Source organism: Solanum pennellii, chromosome 2 (assembly GCF_001406875.1).
Source record: "Solanum pennellii chromosome 2, SPENNV200".
NCBI lineage: Eukaryota > Viridiplantae > Streptophyta > Magnoliopsida > Solanales > Solanaceae > Solanum > Solanum pennellii.
This window is the reverse complement of record NC_028638.1, coordinates 41,331,746-41,343,944: the sequence shown is the minus strand read 5'-3', so window position 1 is coordinate 41,343,944 and position 12,199 is coordinate 41,331,746.

Here is a 12,199-nt window from a genome sequence, read left to right as displayed (position 1 = left end):
AATATATTTATTGACACCAACCAATTCAATTAGCTCCCTTCTACATGCATTCTTTTGATTTCATACATTCCTTTGTTACAGTTAGTCTTACTGAACTAGCTACTAAATAAAACATGAATTGCATTTATTTTATTTTGGTAGATAAATATTACGTTGTTGATGCTGGTCTACGGAACACAAGAGGATTTTTAACTCCATTCAAAGGAATGCACTATCATTTAAGGACTACCGAGGAAGTGAAAGAGAGCCTAAGAATGGAAAGAGCTATTTAACTATAGACGTGCTTCTCTGCGCAATGTAATTGAAAGAACTTTTGGTGCGTGGAAAAGTAGATTCAGAATACTAAGACAAGGCATGAACAACTATGAATGTGACATGCAAGTGAAAATAGTAATTGTTTGCGCTGTATTGCATAATTTTTTACGTGAAAACCAAAGTAGTGATGGAATATTCAATGAATATGAAAATGATGATATGGTTGTTGATGAAAGTGACGAACTATTGGCTCAGGGTAACAACATCGCTTCATCTTCTCGATCATCTGATTCGGAAATGCAAGCTCATCGAGAAGAGATTGTTCATAAAATGTGGGAAGATTATATTAAAGAATAGGTTGAACTCTTTTAGATGAGAAAGCATAGGTTCTTCAGTGATTGCAATATTTATTTCCTTTTGTTTTCTTCTCTTTTTTTTTCTCGAATTTATATTAGTTGTATTTTCATTATCATGATTTGTACCAAGACCTTTTCACTATACGAATATTTACTGTAATGATTCTTGTTGATTTGTTGTGGAAGTCATAAATCTTGTTACGTGAAATTTCTCTTGTGCTATGTAATACAAATTTATGGTTAGTTTGATAGTTTTAAAAACTTATAGGTATAAATCATATTTCTTAAAAAAATGAAATATGTTTCTCAAATTCTATGGCCAAACACATGGTAAAATTTCACCCAAATTTTCATCCAAATAATATTTGACAAAAATATTTGAATATCTATGGCCAAACGCTAGCTTAGCACTCTCATTCATGAACCTTTAGGATTTGAACTTGTCACCTAAAACAATCTCTCTACAACCTTTTACACTACATTAAAAGTATCCTTGTGTTAAAAGGAGGATTCAACAATCCATCTTTTGTTCAGTATAATTAATTATATGGTGAAAACTTCATATATAGGACTTTGTAATTATTTAAAATTTATTAAATATAAATTTATAAAATAATTCGAATTATATTGAATTCATAAATATATTAATCCAAATAAATATTGTGGATTGATATAATTGACTTAAATATTTAAGTCCAATAAATACGGATTTAATTAAAGTTTAAATTAATTGATTAGGGCTACATTGGATGAACCCTATTTGTTAAACCCAATCCCATCTCATTCTAGAGCCCATCTTGGCGCCTCGTGTGCAGATGATGTGGCATGCCAAGTCAAATAAGAAAACCAATAGAATCATGACATGTGTCAAAGATGACAAGCCCGCTCCATAAAGGCCCAAATGTCATGTCACTTAAATCTGATTGGCTGAACGAAATCCTATTTCAATCGCAACTCCTCTATTCTAAAACTATAAATAGGGGTCCTCAAAATTCAGAAAAGAGGCAGAAAATTCTAAACAAGAAGCTAGAGAAACTCCGTGGTACAAACGCCATTTAATTCTCTACAAAGCTACAAGTTTAAGAATTCAAGCATTCAAGTTCAAGAACGATCAAGATCAAGACCACCGAATTCAAGAACAAGCTCGAAGCCCTTGAATATTCAAATAAAAGTCATATCAAGATAAAGTTCAAGTTCAAGTTCATCATAGAATCAAGAACAAACTTTAAAGTCCTTGAATTTATATTTGAAAAGGCGAATTCAGAGGAATTATAGAGATTGTAACACTCGCACTTGAAATAATAAAACAATTGTTGCTATAATCTTCTGTTCTTGATTATCGTTTTCTCGACGCGAATTTTATTGTCTACAAATTCTGGCACGCCCAGTGGGACCAAATCTGCCCTTCATCTCTTTTCTCTTAAATCAAATCTGAAAATCTGAAGCTGCAAAGGTGGAAGAATGAGTACTTCAAGCCTCGTCTTTGAGTTTCACAAGTATACCCTCCGTCAAGCCTTGAAGCAGGGGGCATTTGTAGACATTGAAATTTTGTGGGACTCTACAAGATGCGTTCAATTCAAGTTGGGACTCTAGAAATTGTGTTCAATTCAGATAAGGATTCTTGGAGGCTACTCAACCCTAAACCCTAGTTTATGCTTATATAAAGGGTACTAAATTCCCTTAAAAGGCATCTCGAAAAATTCACAAAGAGATCAAGATCTCGAATACTCCACAAATTGATGAATTATTCATATAGAGAGGTTAAATCTAAATCATAATAGTTTGAGAAATACGCCACTAACGGCCCTCGAATCATGGATAAATCATCTTAGAGAGTAAAATCAAGGGACGAACAGATTTGTACTCACAATCTTGATGAATAAAATCACGTTTCTTCATATTTTATTTGTATGATTTATTTATTTTCCATATGTTTAAAATTTGTTGCAAACATACTTATCTTTGAGCTTATCATATATAAATCATGTACTGTTTACAATAACATACCAAGTATAGTCCCACTAGCTGGGACATGAAAAGGAGAGGGTAGAGTGCAGTGGCAGATTTAGAATTTTTGTTCAGAGGGTTCAAAAATAAAAGTATAAACGTGTAAATAAGTCTTTAAAAATTGGACCCTTGAATTTTTTGAGGGTTTAAAACCACACTTTTAGCACGTTTCAAAATGAAAAATAAGGCTAAAAAAAACCTTGAAAAATAGAACTGATTTTTTCTTTTAAAAAATAAACTGAACTAAAAAAAGGAAAATAAATAAATGTTGTCGAAAGGATTCAAACTGGGGGCATGCAACTTAATATTTAGGTGACTTGCCACTGAGTCATCTATTTCTATTTGTTATTAAGGGGGTCCAAAATATTTATATCTACAAAAATAAAAAAAATTTACCTTATATATATCGTGTATCTTTTTGTCGAGGATAACCACGTGGGAGTAGATATCATTTAGAAAAAGGAACAGTAACAAAATCAACGTTAATACGAATTATGAACTTTTTATTATACCAAAATGATTGTATATCTATGGTTTCATAGTCTAAAAACTAGAAAGTGCTATTAGTAGGGGCCATTCTCATACAAGCTCGTACGAACATGAGTTGTCTTGTTAGGGAGTGTAGAAGAACTATACCCAAATAATATGAGGCTAATTAAATATGATGTGACCTACACAACGTGATTTTCCTGTTAATATCATCTTGGGTCCAGAAAAATAAGTAGGCCACTCAAATAAATCTAAATAATCAATCAACTTTTTCTTTTAGTACTTATCATTTATGTGTGGTGGTTCCAACTTCCAAGTCAATAGCATAATTATGAATTTGGACGGTTTATTATATCTTATATTATTACAATGACCATAAGGATTGAAGGGATACGAAATAAAAGAAAAAGAAATACATTGTACAATCACGTTGTCGATTTTTTTATATGTAAAAAAAAAAATAAGTATCGATTTGAACAATTAAGAAATGAGAAGTGAGATAAATGAGGTGTTGTCATGCTTGGCATGTGATATCGTTATTGCATTAAATCTGTTATGGTCACACTTCTGACAAGGATTGGGGTGTAGCACCTCTGTATGAAATAACGTATCGTTCGATATTTACATCAAACTAATTAATATTAATATGATACGGATAAAATATATCAAAGGAAAGAGAAAGCAAGTGTATACTCTCGTGTTGCACAATAAATATAATGGTAATTCTTTTATATTATTCTTAATTTACTTTGCTCAATGATTTAAAATTGCATAATACTAAAATAATAGGAATAAACAAATTAAAATAATAAATTATCTTTAAATTTTTAAAATTAAATATCAATTTTTAATATACTACAAGTAAATTAAGTAAAATTAGACTCAGAGAGTAGTTTGGTAGTATATATTCAATCCGCTCATGGTAAAACTTCATATGGGTTCGATGTACTTTTATCTTCAACGATTGGCCCAGCATTCAATGCGGGTCGAAGCATCTGGTTGCCGGGTTGGTTAAATGCTGTTAATGAAAATAGTAATTCATTATTCTTAACAATAGGTCCTGGAGACTTTTTGGTTCATCATGCTATTGCCCTTGGTTTACATACAACTACATTGATCTTAGTAATAGGTGCTTTAGATGCACGTGGTTCCAAGTTAATGCCAGATAAAAAGAATTTCGGTTATAGTTTTCCGTGCGATGGCCCAGGACGAGGCGGATAGCGGAGTATTATTACTCTTTTGTCTCTTGTTTTTTTTTGGTTTGCGGGTGAGTGGTGACTGAATTAAAAGGTTCTAGGAAGAACTTATTTTTTGAGTTATTTCTCTAGTTTTAGTTGTCGTTTTAATATAATTTAAAATTGATAATTATTTTCTAATTATTATAACCTTAACATTAAGGCTATAGTTTATTTTAAATACTACTCAATTCTAAAAAAGACATTAACGAGAGTTGTGTTATAAAGACACGTAAAAGAACTAGACGTGTTTCTTCGTGTTAATTATATTCATTTGGGGCGTCTAGAAACTTAGGTTAGTCAAATATATAAATCAAAAAATCAACCAAGTTTTTTTTCAAACCTATTTTATTAAACTTTTTTTTTTTTTAAATGTGTGGAGGTTCAAAATTCAAATCAAAGTCAACCCTACAAGATCTTCTACAATCACGTTGGCTATTTAATTATCAAAAGGAATGTATTAAATTGTTTGAACACAAATTAATTAATTAAGAAATAAGAAGCAAGATAAATGAGTTGCCTAAATTAAATTGTGGGTATTCAAATTCTTAGCGTGTTTCCTCAAAGTTATTAGATGTCATCTTTCGTATTAGTGATTTGCTCTCAAAAGCATCTTAAATTAATAATAGTGAAATTAAAAATTTCATCATTAAAAATATTTATGATTATTTAAGATTTAATATATATATATATATATTCTGCCATATAACTATGCATGAAGCCATATGGTGGGGGTCGTCATTTGAATTATAGAAAAATGTTAAATGACTTTATGTGGCAGGCTTAGCAATTAAAAATCACCATTATTATTTGGATAGGCATTTTATTTATATTATATTATACTATATATAAATATAAATAATATAATAATATATATATAAGTGTATCTTCTCCTATCTTGTGGCATTAAACTGAGATTGTAACACTTCAATAGCATCTAATTGTTTTCTCACAACCAACAGAAATAAAATAAATATTACATTTTTGTGGTAGTCAATAAAACCTTATAAATATATCATTTATTTATTGGAGACAATAATTATGGAAACCGACATATTATCAATGTCCGGATAATATATAAAAATTTAATTTTTTTTAATAATTAATTAACGATAATAATTTAATTATCATTTTCAGATACATAATGCTCTTTTTGTAATTTTTTTAAAAAACATATAGCAACATTCAATTTGATAATAATTTACTATTATTAGTAAAATACTTATACTTTTTATTAATACTAGTCTCCGGACACGTGCGTTGCACGTGTATTTCAAATAAAAATCAATAAAAAAATAAATTAAAAAGTATATAATAAACTATTAGGAGAACATGATATTTTTTTCGAGTGTTCTCTCGATATTTTCGATCTACTGCACATTAGATAAGATTTCAAAGCTTGCCCATTTATAAGCAATTAAATGTACAGACAGTAGTCATCAACAACTAAAAAATTCATGAAATTGATCAATCAAAAGGTGATTAGATATCAATATTTGTAAAATATTCCAAGAAAGACACATCAAGTTAAAGAATTATAAAGGGAAAATGCGACGTTACTTAAAGTCTTCTTGCATCCTTAATGTGTGTCGTTACAAATGTAACTACTTCCTTAAAAACTTTTAGATATACCCAGACTTACATTTATAGGCTTACAACTACTATCCATCACTGCTAGAGAAGACTTGGAGTTGCTACATTTGTTGAAGAAAATGTGATATATTTTGCTAGCAAACAGCTGCAATATCAATTATTAATAGTTTAAAAGTTTATAACATGGTTTCTTTTCTGCGGAAAACTATGCTTAGAGAGTTTAAAAGAGAGTTGATCATCATTCAACATCAAACCATATGTGTACAACACTCAATTTTTGATGTGTGATTATACCTTTCAAGCTATTTATTTTAACTATTACAAAAATTAAAAAGTTATCATTCAAATGAAGTTTAGCAAATCAAACAGAAAAATCTAGACTTAATAAGATTGTATCTGAAAATTAGAAGACACTTTTGTACCCACTTAACAATGGAAGTTTATGCTGAATGACTAATATTGAGTATGTTTATATAGTGAAGTCTTGAAGATTTGTTGATAAAAACTCTTTCATATTCCTCAATTACTCAATTTGATTCCTTTCAACTTCTCTTAATTAGCAAAATACGTTTCAACATCTATATTAATTGAAACTTTATTAGTATTCATCCTATTTCGTTGTTTCACACAGTAATTGAGTAGACTGCTGAACTTCTCAATTTGCTCCTCTATTATGTAATTCAAATATTACTATTTAATTTATATTTGGGTAAACTATTTTATTACTTTTTAATTTAGTATAGGGACAAAATAGTAGTTCAACTTTACACTTTAGAGCTTCATACTTATAATAATATATGATAAATATTTATAACTGTTAAAAATTGAAATAGTAATAAAAAGGAAATAAATCAATTCAATAATTGGCGACTCGAGATTGTTCAATTTCCCCTCTATTATTGCAAGTCACAGTGGGGCCCATACTCTTTCTGTCTAGGCACGCCACGTGGCAATGAGGGTCTTGGCCTTAGCTAATGCTTTATGCTTGGACATTTTGGATTGACAATTTTTTTTGTTTTCACTAAAAGTATATATTTTTTTTAAAAGATTACAAGTGATTCAATATTTAAGATTTATAATTTGAAGTTAATATAAATAATAACTAAGCTGAACAACTCAGCAAGATAAAATTAATGTACAAATTGAGTAAGATAAAGTTATTTCATTTGATTCCATATTATATATTTTCTGATTGATTAAGACATACTCCTAAAAATAATGGAGTATATCGAACAAAATTTGAATATCGCGAAAAATTATTCAGATTCATATTAAGTGAATTATTATGTTTTTTTTATTATTTAAAATAATTAATAATAAAAATTTTTAATTTACCTTCTTGAATATTTCTTACTTAATACTTATAGACTTGAGAGAGTACCAATTAATATTTTTCCTTATAACATGAATTTAAATTTTAAATTTTTAATAATTTTTTTTTTGGTTTTACTAAATTATATCCTTATAACTTATGAATGATATTATAAAAATTATTAATACCTAAATTAATTTAGAAATGACTACTTGGATAAAAAAATATTCGTCTTCTTTGATTTGTTATAATGTGGATGTAATAAAAGATAATCTCTACATTTAGAAAAGACATGACAAGACTAATTTCTAATAAGTTCTCACTTTTTAGGTGGACATTTATATACAAATTTTATTATTTTTATTTTTAGTAGCATTGAACAGACCAAATAAGGGCAAAAAAAATTAGAAAAAACATAGCCAGCTGGACAAATCATGAGAAAAAAAGTGCCTTATTTGCTTAAAAAGATATCCAGACGGTCATTTCCCGTGCCGTCTGATCTGATAAAACTATCTGGCAATGTCGAGTCTCTACATGCATCTTGTGATAGCTTTTTTTCGTTTCGATTTCGCGTTCGATATTTAAATTAAAATTTATTAATTTAAATTATGTTAAAAAAATATTCTAGTTGGAAGGTAAAACTATTGTTATTAATCACGGTTTTATATTCAACGATATACTTGAGATATTTAATTAAATAATCTTTAATAATTTAAAGTTTAAACTCGAAATTTCCGATTAAAAATAAAGAAATATCTATCACTTCTATCACAATCCTTAACGATATAATTGTCGCTCCCACCATAATCTTTAATGGTATCTCCATGTTATATGATTTTGATGCTGCTTTAGTTTAATCTTAAATTATGATAAATTTGTTACGAATATCATTATTTATATTAATAATATCAATTATTTGATTAAATATTCTTATTAAAATGGATAAAAATCATCGAGAGATTTTCAAAAAATTCATAGATCATTTTTTTTGAGTTTTTTCTTAGTTTTCGATATTTATATTAATAATTGATTTAATTCAAATCTATGTTGAAGAAAGTCCATTTGAATTCATGTGTCCATATGATGGAGGTTATTTTTGCTATAACAATGTATATAATGATCGAAGGGAGTTTAAAGATAAGGACATTAAAATAATTATGGATTTATTTTATTTTTTAATTTGTGCATGTATTATAGATTAGTGATAGCCAAAATTGATCCACTTGGATGTATAAGTATAACAAAATTAAAAAGATGTTTCTTGAACTCCAATCATTTGTTCAATTGAATCACAATTCACACTACTTGTCCTTCCATACTATGACACTATCCAATACCAATTTGTCTTTTTTCTTCTCTTTTTTTTATTTATTTTTAAACACAATTTGCTGGGAGAATATTCGAATAATGACTCATTGACTATCTGAAAGGCCATTTTTTGTTTATACCAAAATATAAAATATGACTCTTCGGTTAATTGAAAGGTCATATTTAGTATCCATCGTTGGATTGGATGAATCTTGTATTACATATGACCTATTTTTTTTTTTTTAATTTCCTTTAAAGTGAACTTCCTTAATTAACAATATTTTAATTTTAATTTTTTATGTAATATATTTAAGATTATAAAATTAAATAATATTTTAACATAATTGACATAATTTTAGTTTAAAATTAAAAATTATTTATAAAAAAAAAATTAATTTCAAATTAATTTTTTTTTTTGAAACGGAGAGAATAGTATGAAATGTGCGCTGTGCGTATAAGAGAAGGACCGAATATGATGCCTTTCTGTCAAATTTGACAGCTTAAGGTCCAGGCCACATGGCTGAACACAATCAGCCACTTCTTTTTTATGATTATTTTATTTTAAGCATAATACATATATTATTCTAAACTTAGTTTTAAATTTTAACTTTGATCTTCAACTTTTATAATGCACGAATAGACATTTTAACTGTTCAACTTTTAAATAAATAAACACATGAGTCCTATATGACACAATACACGTAGGACAAAAAATGACATGTAGGACATGTGTGTCTATTTGTTCAACTTTATACAAGTTTAAGTGTATACTTATGCATAAACAAAATTGAAGGGCACAAATATAATTCGAAGCCAAGTTAAAGGGCATATTTATGTATTATGCCTTTATTTTATTACTCATGTATGTGCAGTTAAGAGTAGTCAAAAGGTCCTAAATTCTCACTAATTTATTTAATTAGTCATTGAACTTGATCAGCGCTACAACAAAATAAATGTTATTACTGCTGCAATTATAATCAAAGGGATCAATGAAAAGTTTTTAAGTTCAAAATTTCCTCATATGAATAGGGGTAATAATAAAATTGAGCGGGTTAAATTTAGATGGGTTAAATGAGTTAAAGATACAATTTAATTCAAATTTATTTCGGTAAAAATGATTTGTGTCAAAACAGATTAGGTAATGAATTAGCAACGGTTTCGTTCAATTTTTACTAAATTTTAATAGCTTTATTGGTCACAAATTTATAAGCTTTTAACCTACTCTTCCCGTTTCAAATTTATTGAATTGTTGAGACATTTTTTATTTCTCAAATTAACTTAATTGTTTAATTTTCTAGATTACTTTTAATATGTTCTTCTAATTTTACACTTAATTAATTAGTATTGGGATTAGTTATTAATTATATTATTTAGTTATTTTAACAATAAATTTGACAATAATTAATAAGAATAAAAATGAAAAATTATACCTAATTCATGTCTTAATCTTCGTTTCTTAAACACTAATTCATGTCTTAATCTTCTTTTCTTAAAGAGTGTGAAACACTTCAACAATTCAATTAAAGAGTAATAATTTTTTTTTTCTTTATTATAACTATACATAACATATAACATAAAAAAGAATATTAAAATATTTTGATAAAATTTCTCAAAAATCAATCTACATTACATATTAACCCAATTTTTAATAGATTGAGCTAATAAATGAATCCAATAACCAACTCAGACTTACATGGACAAAATCGGGTTGGACTGATTAGGTTTGATTGAGCCACTCCTAAATATGAAAATAATCTTTATCAAAGAATATTTTACCCTAAAATAAATTTAGTCAAATTTCAATAGAGAAACCTATCGAATCCAGTCACTACTGTACCTAACAAGTCATTTGTATATTGAAATTAGAGATACAAACTTGACAAATCACCACTGTTCACGTAAGCATGCAGATCAGATCCAGATTTGCAGCTTTTTTGGCACTACCAAAACATGAAATAAATTTTCGATAACATCAAAATCAAAATACTTCTTCTGAACAAGTCTATTTATTTAGAATCTGAATTGATGGTAATTTATACGATATTTTTTGCTTTTTTTTAAAAAAAAAATTTAAACTATGTGAATTTTAATTAATATTAATAAAATATATTTTTCGTCATACTAATACAAGAAGAATTGCAATTAAAATTGCTTATTGTATAATTTTAAATTATTAAGATATGTGGAAAAAAGAACTCTAAATTTCTAATCAATTTGAGGTCCTCGATCATTTCTCAGGGCTCCATTTCATCTGTAACTTGTTATTCTACTACTTGTTGCTCTGTTTCTAATTATTATCCATTTTTAAATTGACATATCTATTAAAAAAAAAAAATTAACATAGTGAGGTTATTATTTTATCTATAGTAATTATAAAGCAGATGAATTAAAAATTTAAGATTTAAAAAAAATATACCTTTTCAAAAATTAATTAATTGAGGATATAATAGATAATTTTTTAAATTTATTTTTTAATTTGTCAAAATGAATAAGTAAAAATAACCAAATTAAAAAAGAAAATGAAACAAGTAATTAAAAATAAAAAAAAGTATATTTAGACTCTTAGTTAAATTAATTCTCGAAAAGGGAAAGTACCACATAAATCAAAGATTAATACTTTAATTAAGTATATATTAACTTGAAGTGGATGATGATCTGCTTCTGCCCGACAGCCTGAGTTGATATTGATAACCTTTCAAGCAAAGATGACAAATCAAAAACAAATAATAATCAATATACTCCTAATAAAGGATTTTCCACCCAAGATTAATAAAATGACAAATATAACTATAATACGTACTCCATCATTCACATAAAATAATTTTACTTTCTTATATATGATAATAACTCAAAAGTGTAAAAAATAGTTTATCGTTTTCAATGTGATGGAATCTTTTTAGAACAGACATCATTACATTACCTAACTTTCAGTTCAGGGCCCCAAATGAAGGATGTTTGTGATCAAGGATTAGCAATATTCCACGTCTCCTTTTTTTTTGGTCCCATGGACCAACTACAGTAATTAAAAAAAGTTTCCCTCTTTACACTTTTCACCCTCAATTATTTCTTCCTAAAAATTAAATAATGATCTAGTATTATTACTTTTATCTTTTTACTATTGAATATCTTAAAAAAAAATATTTTTACTTGATTATGTTTATAAATTTTTGTCAAGTTTAGAGGTGTTTACCTCCAAACTATCGTAAATGATATATGGATATCTTCCGTTACACTTAAGGGATATTGGTGCCCCTGCTGTTCAAAAATTAAAGAATATATACCCTTTATACTAACGGACATACACGTGTCATAATTTCATTCACTGACCCGACATCTGATTAATGAATAAGATCGCGCAACGTGTCCCTATTTAGTCTTCCATTAGAGCAAAGGGCGTATGCGCTCTAGTTTTTGGATGGCAGGGGCACCAATATCCCTAAAGTAGGACGAAGGGTATTTACATACCATTTACGATAGTTCGAGGGTATATTCATCTTTTTTTTCTTTTGTTAAGAGTCTCATGCTCTTACCAGAGGTAGAAATCACTTGCAGATCGGGATTACGTCTATATGTGTTAGTCAAACATAGATGTATTTATAAGTCTGTCAATAGTTCGAAAACAAACCTAATAATTTACGTGAAAT